The sequence below is a fragment of the Chlorocebus sabaeus genome, chromosome 9, assembly GCF_047675955.1.
Source record: "Chlorocebus sabaeus isolate Y175 chromosome 9, mChlSab1.0.hap1, whole genome shotgun sequence".
Taxonomy (NCBI): Eukaryota; Metazoa; Chordata; class Mammalia; order Primates; family Cercopithecidae; genus Chlorocebus; species Chlorocebus sabaeus.
In genome coordinates, this window is record NC_132912.1 from 123,453,718 (window position 1) to 123,466,505 (window position 12,788).

General features: G+C 42.8%; 1 long non-coding RNA gene across 1 annotated transcript in view; it reads right to left on the minus strand.

Moving 5' to 3' along the window:
- LOC119627986 (uncharacterized) overlaps nt 1-12,788 on the minus strand; it is an 82,387-nt gene that overhangs the window by 10,264 nt on the left and 59,335 nt on the right. The window contains exon 2 of the long non-coding RNA XR_005244240.2: nt 4,193-4,342. This is a non-coding gene — a long non-coding RNA (uncharacterized lncRNA). The remainder of the gene's footprint in view (nt 1-4,192; nt 4,343-12,788) is intronic.

A 12,788-nucleotide genomic window follows, 5' to 3' on the forward strand; every position in this document is an offset into this window, starting at 1 on the left:
CTTTTTTTTTTTTTATTATACTTTAAGTTCTAAGGTACTTGGAGCTGAATGCACCTAAATGCAAATGACCCATCCACCTAAGAGTGCAAAACCTATGCAATACACAGAAGGCCTGCATTCCCTCACTGCATGATACTTTCTGTGTCTGGCATTGGCTCTCAGAGACTGGCTCTCTGGAAGTTTGAGGAGGAATTACGGCTTTAGCAGGGGCCTGGGTTCTTCAATCTGGAATCTGTGCACTGAATTGTAAACTCTCATTTGAATTTGATCTCCTGCCTTAGCTCCAGAATCTCTTCCTCCTCTTCTTCCTTGATGCTTCTTTTCGTCTTTGTGTGTGAGGGATGGGAGTCCCTGCATTAGTTAATGCTCAGTGGCCTTCACAGCTGGGGCAGCAATTCTAACATGGAGCTAGTAAAACATCAGAAGAGAAAAGAGAAAAGTCTGCCCCTATTACAGGAAAGGGGTCCCAATCCAGACCCCAAGAGAGGGTTCTTGGATCTTGCATAAGAATTTAGGGAGAGTCCACAGTGCAAAGTGAAAGCAAGTTTATTAGGAAAGTAAAGTGGTGAAAGGACCACTCGATAGACAAAGCAGGGCATTCCCGAAAGTAAGAGGGGGAATGTGTCTACCCTCAGTACAATGCTTGTTTATATACAGGATAAAAAAGATCAGGCCAGGTGCAGTGGCTCACACCTGTAATCCCAGTACTTTGGGAGGCCAGGGCGGGTGGATCATGAGGTCAGGAGATCAAGACCATCCTGGCCATCATGGTGAAACCTTGTCTCTACTAAAAATACAAAAAATTAGCTGGGCATGGTGGTGGTACGCACCTATAGTCCCAGCTACTTGGGAGGCTGAGGGAGGAGAATTGCTTGAACCCAGGAGGCGGAGGCTGCAGTGAGCCAAGATGGCACAACTGCACTCCAGCCTGGGTGACAGAGCGAGACTTCATCTCAAAATAAATAAATAAATAAATAAATAAATAAATAAATAAATAAATAAAAAATCTTGGGGAGATGTGCTCTGTTATAAGGGTTTGTGATAAAGGACTGATTTTCTTAATTATTGTATTTCACAAGAATCAGTATTTAAAGCAAAACTAGAAATGCCTTTGTCCTCAAGATATTGGGATATCAGGACACTTCCAAGTCTAGGTCTGTTTAGCAAACATTATCAATCTATTTCCTTAACTGTAAACATCTAGAGGCTAGAAATACCTCAGTTTCTGGGAAGACAGCCCAGCAAGTCTCAACCTCGTTTTCCTAGCCCTCGCTCAAGATGGAGTCGCTCTGGTTCGAACGCCTCTGATACCCCTCATCAAAAAGGAAGAGACTGCTGATGCTGCCGTTAGGACAAAGGCACGGAACTGGAAAGAACCTGCAGAGAGGAGCTGCCAGCCCCTACCTTTCTCTCCTACAGAAAGATGTGCTCAGGTCAGAGAAGGATGTTTATGGCTATCAAGGGGAAAGAGAGAGAGAGAGAGAGAGAGAGAGAGAGAGACAGACAGACAGACAGACAGAGAGAAACTTATTGCAAGGCTGTGGTTAGAAATTCCATGGCCTTGACGGACCAGGCAGCCACACAAGTGAGTAAAGCAGGTGGTAGGATCCATGGCAAAATGGAGATGTCATGCTCTAAAGGGGCTGTCTCTACTCACAGCCCCAACCAGGTGTGGCCAGGTACTCATGTGCTAGGATGTACTAGGACTGGTTTTAAGAAAATCGAAGCTTTTGAATTTTAAAGAATAATCATAATAGCTACCACTTGTTAAGCACTCAAGGCTGAGGGCAGAGCATTGAGAATCTCCCTATTTGGGAATAAGAGGAAGATCAGAAGTGAATGGAGACTGAAACTCTTGCTATCAGGAGTTGCAAACAAACAGAAAATCATATGCATGGAGATAGCAGTGGAAGGGAGGGAGGTGACCATCTGCAGTGGCACCTGGCAGAGAGGTGGAGACCCAGGATGGGCAAGGAAAGGCTGGTGAACATAGTGTGCAGAATGGCTTTGGTGACCTCCCAGGGACCAATTTCAGCAGAGGGACAGAGATCAAAGACAGACGACGAGGAACAGGGAAGTGGGTGGGTGGAGAAAGCAGATGCAGCAGGTGTGCACCACTCGTTTCAAAAGTTTGGCCAAACTCCTTAGAATTCTGAGATTCGTATTCCATCCCCATTAGTACCATTAGTTTCAGTGGCTACTTTCAATTAGTTCTGCACTCAGGCATCCGCAGCCTTTTCATTCCCACTGTTCAAGGCTGTAATCAGAAAGAAAAAAGGAAGCAACTCAGTTGGGATCTTCTTTTTAAATGTTCATCAAAGAAAGAAAATCAGCAAAACTGCTGAGTTGATTCCAAGCACAGCAGGGTAGAATCCAACCACCAAATTTAGTTCTGCCTGAATCTCTAATGGGGGAGGTAGAGGTGAAACTGTCATTCTTCGGTGCAAATTTCTTCAGATTTACCTGTAGGTGGGGAAAGTGTGAGGCCTCCCTTAGGACTGCATTTTTTTTTTTTTTTATGACAGTCATTCCTCCAAGACGCAAGACCCCTCTTATGCAAGACTTTGGCTCAAGGTCTCTCTCTTGGTCTTCCTGAAACTTGCTTGGAACTGCAGTGCAGCCTGAGACTCCTGCCCAACCCCTTTCCTGTCCTCCTCTCATTCATTCACAGGTGTCAGAGTGGCACAGCCATTTGAGAGCTCTCACAGTTGCCTCCCCATCACAGGTGTGCGTGTCACCAGTGGTGTGACCACCACCAACACTGACTTCTAAAATATTAATCCAACTGCCCCGACCCTTTTTCTTTTTTTTTTGAGACAGAATCTCACTGTGTCACCCAGGCTGGAGTGCAGTGGTGCTATCTCAGCTCACTACAACCTCTGTCTCCTAGATTCAAGCAATTCTTCTGCCTCAGCCTCCCTAGTAGCTGGGACTACAGGTGCGTACCACCACACCCAGCTAAGTTTTGTATTTTTAGTAGAGACAGGGTTTCGACATGTTGGCCAGGCTGGTCTTGAACTCCTGACCTCATGATCCACCCGCCTCAACCTCCCAAAGTTCTGGGATTACAGGCGTGAGCCACTGCGCCCGGCCCCCTGACCCTTTTAAGGGAAACAATTGTACTTCCTGTTTAACATTTTGATGTAGTACAGGTTCCTGCAACTGAGTACTTGTAACTGCATTATATTTAGTTGTAATGCCATTTGGGGCACTAGGTATGGTGCATCATATGAGAAGAGGCCTTACATTTGGCTGACTCAGAGTCCAAAGGACAGTGCAAATGTGTTCTATTTCCCTGATCCTTCCATAGAGACTCCAACCTGGGCACACACATGGGCATTCCCTTTCTTTCCAGTCTCCTTCCCTGACCTCACAACCATGATTATTTGATTTATTTGAGCTATTTTTTCACCCTAGGGCCCCTGGCTGCATCCCAGAAGTGTATGTGGCATCTTCAGGTTCTGAGTATCACTCTAGGCTCAATTCTGGAGAGGAAGTGGCAGGCACTTAGCTGAAGAAGCCTTACTTCCTTCGGATTTTTCAGACTTGAACTTTAAGAAGACAAATAGCCCCTCCTCTAGCTAAGTTTGCCAGTTTTAGCTCTGATATGCTTTTATGCCACCCTACCAAAGTTTTTTTTCCATCTTTTTATTAACCTTGCCAAACATTCCCAGGAGCTCTGCCTGGAGTGATGGAGGTAGGGGGAAAGGGAAAAAAACCAAAAAAACAAAAAACAGAAAACAAACCCATCTCATCACAAGTATAAAGCTCTAAGCATTGGGAGATAATGAACTAAAGTTATATAATTTATTTAAACATTCTTCCACCTGAGAGAGAGCTTAAAACCCCTGAGAGTCTTTTCTGAACTACACGGAGGGGAGTGGAAAAAAAGATGTTCTGATTTAATTCCTACACTTTAATGAAAGCAATTGTCTGGTGCGCATCATTATTTTTCTATTATCTTAATGCATCGGTTAATGAAAATTTTCAGAGCCCATTCACATGGCTACAGTAACTGAGAAGTTAGATTGCATCCTCTGCCCTATGGGTACAGATGCAGCTGCACTGCACATGGGTTGCCCTCCACACATCAAAATCTCACCAGTGCTAACCATAAGTTGGGCCGCATATGCCAGCCTAAGGGTACAAAGCAGCTTCCATTTCATCCAGATGGATTTCTCTCCCCCATTACCTTCCATTTGCAGCATCACTGCAGAGGTAACCCATTCAGAAGGTGCCCTCTGTGTTGATGATGGCAGATTCATAGCTCTTGGGCACCATAGGCACTCAGGGATCCCAGACACTTCAGGCATGACATATAACTTTGGGGCAATAGCTTCCTCTATATGAGAAGACACAATATTTTTAATGTGTAAGGAGTTCAGACTTTATCTACTGCCCGTATATAACAATTTCAGAATTACCAGCTTTGCTTTTCTGTATTTCTCCCTCTTTTCCTTATTTCTGAGAGCGGAAAGGGCAAAAGCTTATGCAAAGCCTGATGAGAAAAGAGATGGGAAAGAAGAATGTATTTCCCAGGCAGCTTCATGTGGGGTGGGAAGATGAAACTGGTCAAATGGGTCATGATAGGAAAGCAAGACACTAAGGTGGCAGGAACAGGACCATCTGGATGGGAGAGAGTGTACTCATGGCATACGAGTGAGAAATCTCTGACTAATTGGGAGTGGCAGAGAACAGAACAAGAGAAGTTATAAAGATTTGGTGTAGATTTTGCTCTTGGATCCCCCATGAATTGTTGAGAGAGACCTGAATAAAATTAAATCCCCTACATGAGTTGCAGTTCTTCAAATGTGATACTCCTCTGAAACTGGCCCACTGGGTCTTAGCTTTATGGGCAGGATATTTTGTGTCTTGGCCACTCTGTGTCCATCCACCGTCCAAGCACCAGGACTAATGTGAAGGGACAACAATGTAGAACTACAGGCTTTCAAAGGATGAAGTCACATTAGAGATAATCGAGTCTAGCCTCATATTTAATTCCGGAAACTTCCTAGTGCTCCCTTGCCTCATGTCTGATTAAAGGATTCCAATAATATGAATTTCAGGTCCAATGTAGAGGCAGTCAAATTGTAAAACTCATGCTTTGAAGTCAGAAGGTGTGGTTTCCAGACATTTATAATGGTTAAACTCCTATTCCCTGAGTGTCAGGTCTGTCACCTGGAAAAGGGTTACAACAATCCCTTTCTAGAATGTCAATGAGGGGAATAAAGAATAGAATGGATGCAGATACACTCCAGAAAGAACAGTGCAGATTCTAATCATGAGTACAGCCTCCTGACGCAGTGGCCTGGACTGAGTCTACGTGTTGACAAAATATCTGGTCCGTTTAATGAGGTCCAGTGTGGAAACAGTGATAAAATAAGTGATCTGATGGAGTTTTGGTTTTAAAGCTCTGGTGATGTGCTAATACCCAGCTATGTTCAATTAACAATGGGAAAGCATGTTCAAAAGACTATCTACACCAGGTGGATAGAGAACCTTGGAAAACCAACACTTTTCCAATCAAAATTATTTCATTCATAGAACATTTTAGTAGCTATTTCAAATATCCTTTCATTTAATGAGCTTGGTATCTGAATAAGAATATATCATAGGAAATGGGAGTCTTAGAAAATCTGACACTAAAGTAGAAAAAAATTGAAAGAAAAATATTCCAAAATAATTAAGAGTGCAGGAATTCGAGGAGAGCTTATTTTTCTTCTATGTGTGAAAAATATCTACAATGATGCTATAATGCCTTAAAAATAACAATCGTGTTATAACAATACTCAGCACAATTTAATGGGTATCTTTATGTATGTTCTTAGATTAATTATTTCACCTTTCACTACTTCAGTTTCTTCATCTTCAGAGCAAGGGGATTCAAATAGATGCTACATAAAGACCTTTCTTCTAACGACTCTATTTTATTGTGTGAAAATTTCACTTACATACAATAGATGTCACCCCATTCAAAAATCTTTCACTTTCACAAATTATTTTTCCATAGGAAAAATACATCTTTTGTTAACATTTATATGCATCTTGCCTCAGAAATAATAAATACAAGAATGGTAGACGTTTTGCATCTTGGAAATTTTTCACTAATACAAGAGCAAATAATACAAGAATGACAGACGTTTTGCATTTTGGAAATCTTTGACTAATACAAGAGCTATGACACTGTGACTGGCCATGAAAGGATGAGTGTTATACAGCACATTTACACCTGGTTTACCCAATGAAAACTGGCGAGTTTCAGATGAGTTAGTGCCCTTTGAGTCCATCTCTTTTGTGGTGCATAAGCCTCACCGCCATTTGCTACACACACAACCTGAGTGCTCACCTGTCCCAGGGCAGCTGCCGTTGCCTGAGTTGACTGCCCAGCCCAATAAGCCATTATGTAGACAAGAATGTGGTGGATGTGCACAGAAGTGCCTTTGAAATTTGCATGCTCCTTAAAATCAAACTACATCTCATATGCAAAATATAAAATTAAAAGAAATTCATGAATGGCAAATGCTACTGGGTCTAATTTTAAAGTATAATTTAAATAAAATAGAGTACTCACTACACATTGGAAAGGAAGAAGTTTAAGAAAAATCCATATGAGTATTTAAAATGTTTGATTTTTGCTGGGTGACACAGTAATAAAAATCCAATATTTGGTGCCAGACAGACTAACTTTCTAGGTCTGATGCTAAGTACTTAGCACCTCTGAGTTTCAGTTCTTAGCACCTCTGAGTTTCAGTACTTAGCACCTCTGAGTTTCAGTTACTTTATTGGTAGAATGGGCATGTGGCAGATTTCCTTCTCCTTCCTTAGATAACCTGAGTTATCTTTAATTCTGTGGTATAGTTTATAAAATGTTGGAAATATTTTATACATATCTACTTTTGCTTTCAAAGTTTCCTGGTATACGTGATAGCAGCAATACGTCTCCATCTCACTGTGCTCTCCTTGACTATTGATGAAAGGAACCGGGAAGAAAGGCTAGGGTTTCTCACCATTATGATTACTAATTTGCTAAATTAGTAATTAATATGCCAACAACATTTTACTTACAGTGTATGTGTATGTGTGTTATAGGGTGAGTGTAGTTAGAGTATGTATATGTATTCGGTGGTATTATAGCATACATGACTTACATCATATAAATGAAAGGGAACATCACTATTCTTCTGAACACAGCAATTCCTTATGGCATCCCATCACTGGCAAGAATTATGCTTTAAGGGCTAATCTATAGCTTCTAAGTCAATAAAGCCATGTAAATTAAGCCTACATCACAAGGCTTTTTTTCCCTTTTATCCAGGCTTCATGGCTGGCCATAGACTATAGAATTGGATTCTGGCTAAGAGGACACTTAAAACCCAAGTCGTAGACCTTCCCAGAAAGAGAAATGTGATGCAAGAATTTAAAAATCAATTGTGAATACTTTTAGTAAGTAAAACAAGACACCTGAAGGCCTAACATGTACCACCTTAGGCTTTGTTAGGGCAGCTTTCCAAGCTTGCAAAAGAACATCTGAGAATTTTAGAAATAACCCTAGAATCCAACTAAATTTTCTAGGCTTGAACTACTTTCAAGGGGAGGGCTGCGTGTGTGTGTGCACGAGTGTGTGTGCCTGCGTGTGTATGTGTGTGTGTGTGTGTTGGGGATGGTAAAGAGGATACTCCAGGCTGTTAGTGCAGAGAGAATTTTCAAGTAAGTTTAATTTTCTTTTGTGTGCTGCCTTACAGAAAAGACCCACGCAAATGAAACATTCTGAAGATCCGAATGCTTACTTAAAAAAACACAACAAGGCCGGGCGCGGTGGCTCACGCCTGTAATCCCAGCACTTTGGGAGGCTGAGGCAGGTGGATCACAAGGTCAGGAGATCAAGACCATCCTGGCTAACACGGTGAAACCCTGTCTGTACTGAAAATACAAAAAAAAAATTAGCTGGGCGTGGTGGCGGGCGCCTGCAGTCCCAGCTACTTGGGAGGCTGAGGCAGGAGAATGGCGTGAACCCGGGAGGTGGAGCTTGCAGTGAGTCGAGATTGCACCACTGCACTCCAGCCTGGGGGACAGAGCAAGACTCCATCTCAAAAAACAAACAAACAAAAACAACAAACAAAAAACAAACTTTAAAGGAGCCTATGAGACCAAACCTTTGTAACGTAATAGTTTGACTAGGAATTCCTTCTGCATTTGAGCACCACAAGCCAATTATTTATCATAAAACTTTCTAGGTTGTCATCAATATAAAAGTTGAGAAAGCGTGTCACAAAACACCCATGGGCACTTAAAACCTTTAAAAACAGCCACCTTATTCTGTCTTTCCTTTTGGTTAAACACCATCAACATGACTGCATTTTACTTAACTAAGACAAAAGATGTGAAAGCTCCATTTACTAAGCGAGAGAACTATCTACTCTAAATCATTAGCAGTTATAAAGAGTACACATATTTCATTATGAAAGACTGGCTACACATTTATTTTGTGACCCATCCATTGGTGAGAAATATTGGTTGCACATATTAGTGGTTGTGTTGGACAAATGATTTATATTTAAAATCTCATTTTCACTTCTCAGAAGCACTTTGGAAGTAAGTGTTTTGTTTATGCTGAGAACTGTGGATGGTTTGCACCTCCTATGACTGCTTCAGGCAGCTTCGCCAGGCTGAGCTAGCACAGAAACCATGTGCTATGTACGCTTGAAACACTCCAGGTTTCCTCCCTATGCAGACAACGAAAGCCATGGGAAATTCCCTCTCCTCTGTATCAACAGAAGTAGAGCGTAAAGCAGAACCCAGCAGTTATGGGCCAAACTGTGTCCCCCAAAATTCATATGTGGAAGCCCTAACGCCCAGGACCTTGAAATGTAATTGTGTTTGGTGGTAGGGTCTTTAAAGAGGTCATTAAGTTAAAATGAGGCCTTTAAGGTGAGCTCTGATCCACTCAGACTTGTGTCCTTATGCGAAGATGAAATTTGGACACAAAAGGAGATACGAAGGATTTGCGTACACAGGGTGACAACCATGTGAGGGCTCAGCCAAAAGGCTGAGTCTCCATGCCACGGAGAGGGGCCTCAGAGGAAATCAACCCTGCCGATACCTTGATCTTGGACTTCTAGCCTCCAGAGTGATAAGAAAGTTAATCTTTGTTGTTTAAGTCACCCAGTCTGTGGCACTTTATGGCCACCCTAGCAAATTAAGACATCAGCTTGCTTATCCACTGGGCACAGATAGATCTAGTGTTATGCTGATGATTCTCCAAACATGACAAGCCTTGGAGGTTTAATGTCAGCTTTGCCCCCATTCCAGTGAAGGAGAGCCATCTTCTGTGAGTAATGATTTCACCAAGAACTTTTCTTAAACTTTTGAGAGATGTCTGACCCATGTGATTATAGTAACTGACCAAGTCTTTAATTAATAATGCTAACAACAATCATTACCAACATTTATTGGATGCTTATGATGTGCCAGGCTCTGTACTGCACACTGTGTGTGTGTTATCTGGTCATCATCATTGCAATCATATTAGGCTGATATCATTGTTAATCCAGCTTTACAGAAAAAGAACTCTATCTTGCCCATGGTTACATAACCAGGAAGCCCAACTTGGACCCGGGTAGCTTGTCTCTGGAGCTTATGGTTTTAACCTCTAAGCTATATTCACTGGTGATGTCGGTGGCCTTACAATGCAAGCGTCTGAAAATGAAGTGATACCCTTATTTTTTCCTCCAAACAAGTGACTATGATGATAGGGGACCACATTCTCCTCTGAGCAGGGCCTGCTTTCTCTCTACTCTTCTATCTTGCCCACCTTCCAAAGTTTATCCACCTCCTGCAGGAAGCCTTCTGACCCTACCCTATCTGATATGGTTTGGCTGTTTCCCCACCCAAATCTCATCTTGAATTGTAACTCCCACAATTCCCATGTGTCGTGGGAGGAACCCGGTGGGAGGTCATTGAATCACGGGGGTAGGTCTTTCTCATGCTGTTCTCATGATAGTGAATACGTCTCACAAGATCTGATGGTTTTAAAAATGAGAGCTGCACAAGCTCTCTCTTTGCCTGCTGCCATCCACCTAAGATGTGTCTTGCTCTTCTTGCCTTCCACCATGATTTTGTGGTCTCCCCAGCCATGTGGAACTGTAGGTCCATTAAACCCCTTTCTTTTGTAAGTTGCCCAGTCTCAGGGGTAGGAAAACAAACTAATACAGCATCCAAAGTGTTCCATCACTCCGACATTGCTTATTGATGAAACTCTTCATTTGGTACTTGGCATATGCTGACCTTATGTTCTCATGTGCATTTGTCATGTCTTACCAACTTTATTCAAGAAATGTATGTCAGTATTGTGTGACAGATATTCTAGGAGGTCACCTTCTGTAGCTTTCATTTGTTAGAAGGAGGTTGCCTCATAGAGGTCAGCGTGGGGTAATAATCTGGTTCATCAGACAATGACCATAGGAGATCACCTGAGGTGACCTGGACAAGGATCTGGGTGACTAGGGGCTCCCATCTTCCCCAGTAGAGCATAGAAGGTTGAACAGCCTGCAGACAGCCAGCCTCTAAGCCCAGACTGCCAGGGCCCGAGTGGGTGAGCATGTCCCTCAAGGGCAAAGCTGCTGTCACTCTTGCTCTATATGGAGCAAGATGTGTCAGATGAACAAATCAGTTTTCTCTCACATGCCAACTAGTATCAGTCACATAGAGGTTTGCACTGAGAAACTTATGGTCTGAGATGCAGGAAAAGGGTTATCTGGAATCACTTGGAAGCACTTTTTAAAAATAAGAGTGCTTAGGCCCCCCACCCCAGACTGATTGAATTAGAAACTCCTGGAGGAGCTGCCCAGTTGGTTCTGGCATACAGACAGAGAGAGAACTGGAGAGAACCCCAGCCCCCATGGTGATCACACCTGGGGAGTGAATTGGTTGGTTCTGTGAAGTGATAGCCCCACAGTAGGTCATCAATATCAGTTCCCATCCCCCTTCTTTTGTAGCACCTCCCCCCCCCCAATTATCTTCTAGGCACATAATAGGGGCTGAGTAAATACTGTGGGTTAACAGACATGTCAGCTCAAATAAGAGCAGAGCTTTGCCACGAAGGGTGAGCAGAACAGCCTGGGGGAGTAGAGTGACCAACTTATCCTGATTTTAAAACTGAAAGTCCCAGGCAAATCAGAGTGGTTGGTCATCCTGCTGGGAGAAGAAGTGAGGTTCCTGCAACATTTGTTGCAGGAACTAAAGCACTGAGATTCAAAACTGGGAGACCCTCAAACTCAGCTGGGGTGAGGGCTGTCCACATTCCTAGCTGCCACTTCACTGTGACCTAGGACATCCACCCAAGGGGAAGGTAAGCTATCTCCAGCAGTAAGAGGAATTAGGCATGTTAGCACCAGCTGAGATAGGTTAAAAAAAAAAAAAAAAAAAAAAAAAACAGGGGAAAACCTGCCACCCAGACCTCAATATTAAATTTGACTTGTACTTCCAATCTGCGAAAGCTACTGCCTGATTATAGAGGTGTCACATACATGGTTTTGTTTTGTTGTGTTTTGGCGATGAATTTATATTGGAGTCACCCAAGACTCCTCTGATGCCCTGCATGGGGACATGCCTTCAAGTGCCGTTTTACAGACATGATCAGCTCTTTTCATCCGTGGGCAAAAATTTCAAAAGACAATTTTGGCAGCTATAAAGGACGCTTCTGGGACAATTGGGGAAATTCAAATATACATATGGACAATTAGATGATATTCATTCAGGTGTGATCATGGTGGCATGGTTAGATAGAAAAATGTCCTTATTTTTTAGAGGTACATACTGAAATTGTTAGGGATGATATGTTGTCTGTAATTTACTTTATAATAATGCAGAGAAGAAAATTGGTAAATATCAAGACAAAAACCATAGTAACAGGGGATTTGTATGTAGAAGGTGGTTTCCCCAACTCCACATGGTGAAATATGATGAGATGATGAAAGTTTGTTTTTTCTTTCTTTCTTTCTTTTTTTGATGGAGTCTCGCTCTGTCGCCTGGCCGGAATGCAGTGGCACAATCTCAGCTCACTGCAATCTCCACCTCCCGAGTTCAAGCAATTCTCCTGCCTCAGCCTCCCAAGTAGCTGGAACTATAGGCATGCACCACCACTCCTGGCTAATTTTTTGTATTTTAGTAGAGACGGGGTTTCACCATGTTGGCCAGGATGGTCTTGATCTCCTGACTTCATGATCTGCCTGCCTTGGCCTCCCAAAGTGCTGGGATTACAGGCATGAGCCACCGTGCCCGGCCAACGAAAGTTCTTAATGATGATGTTGGTTAGTGTTCATCCCATTTACTAGTAGGGGATAAGAAAATGGGTAATTCTTTTTATTTTATTTTATCTTATTTTATTTTACTTTAAGTTTTGGGATACGTGTGCAGAATGTGCAGGTTTGTTACATAGGTATACGTGTGCCATGGTGGTTTGCTGCACCTATTAACCCATCATCTAGGCTCCCTCCCCATCCCCCCCACACCCTGCAATAGGTCCCACGTGTCTTGTTCCCCTTAAAAATGGGTGATTCTTAATTTTCCTAATCTCTCATTGAAAAAAATGGTTTTGATGCTAAAGTCTTCACAATTTTTTGAAGCCCGAAGATTTCTAAGGCCTGGCCTGCTGCAAGAAGTGCATTTGAGTGAGCACAGGTTGGGGAGCTAGAGGGAGCTGGGTCCCCAGGCTGGGGGACCTTAAGCAGGTGGCAGAACTTCGTGGAAACTCAGGCTCCCTCCTTGCAAAGCTGTGATGGATGTAGAGC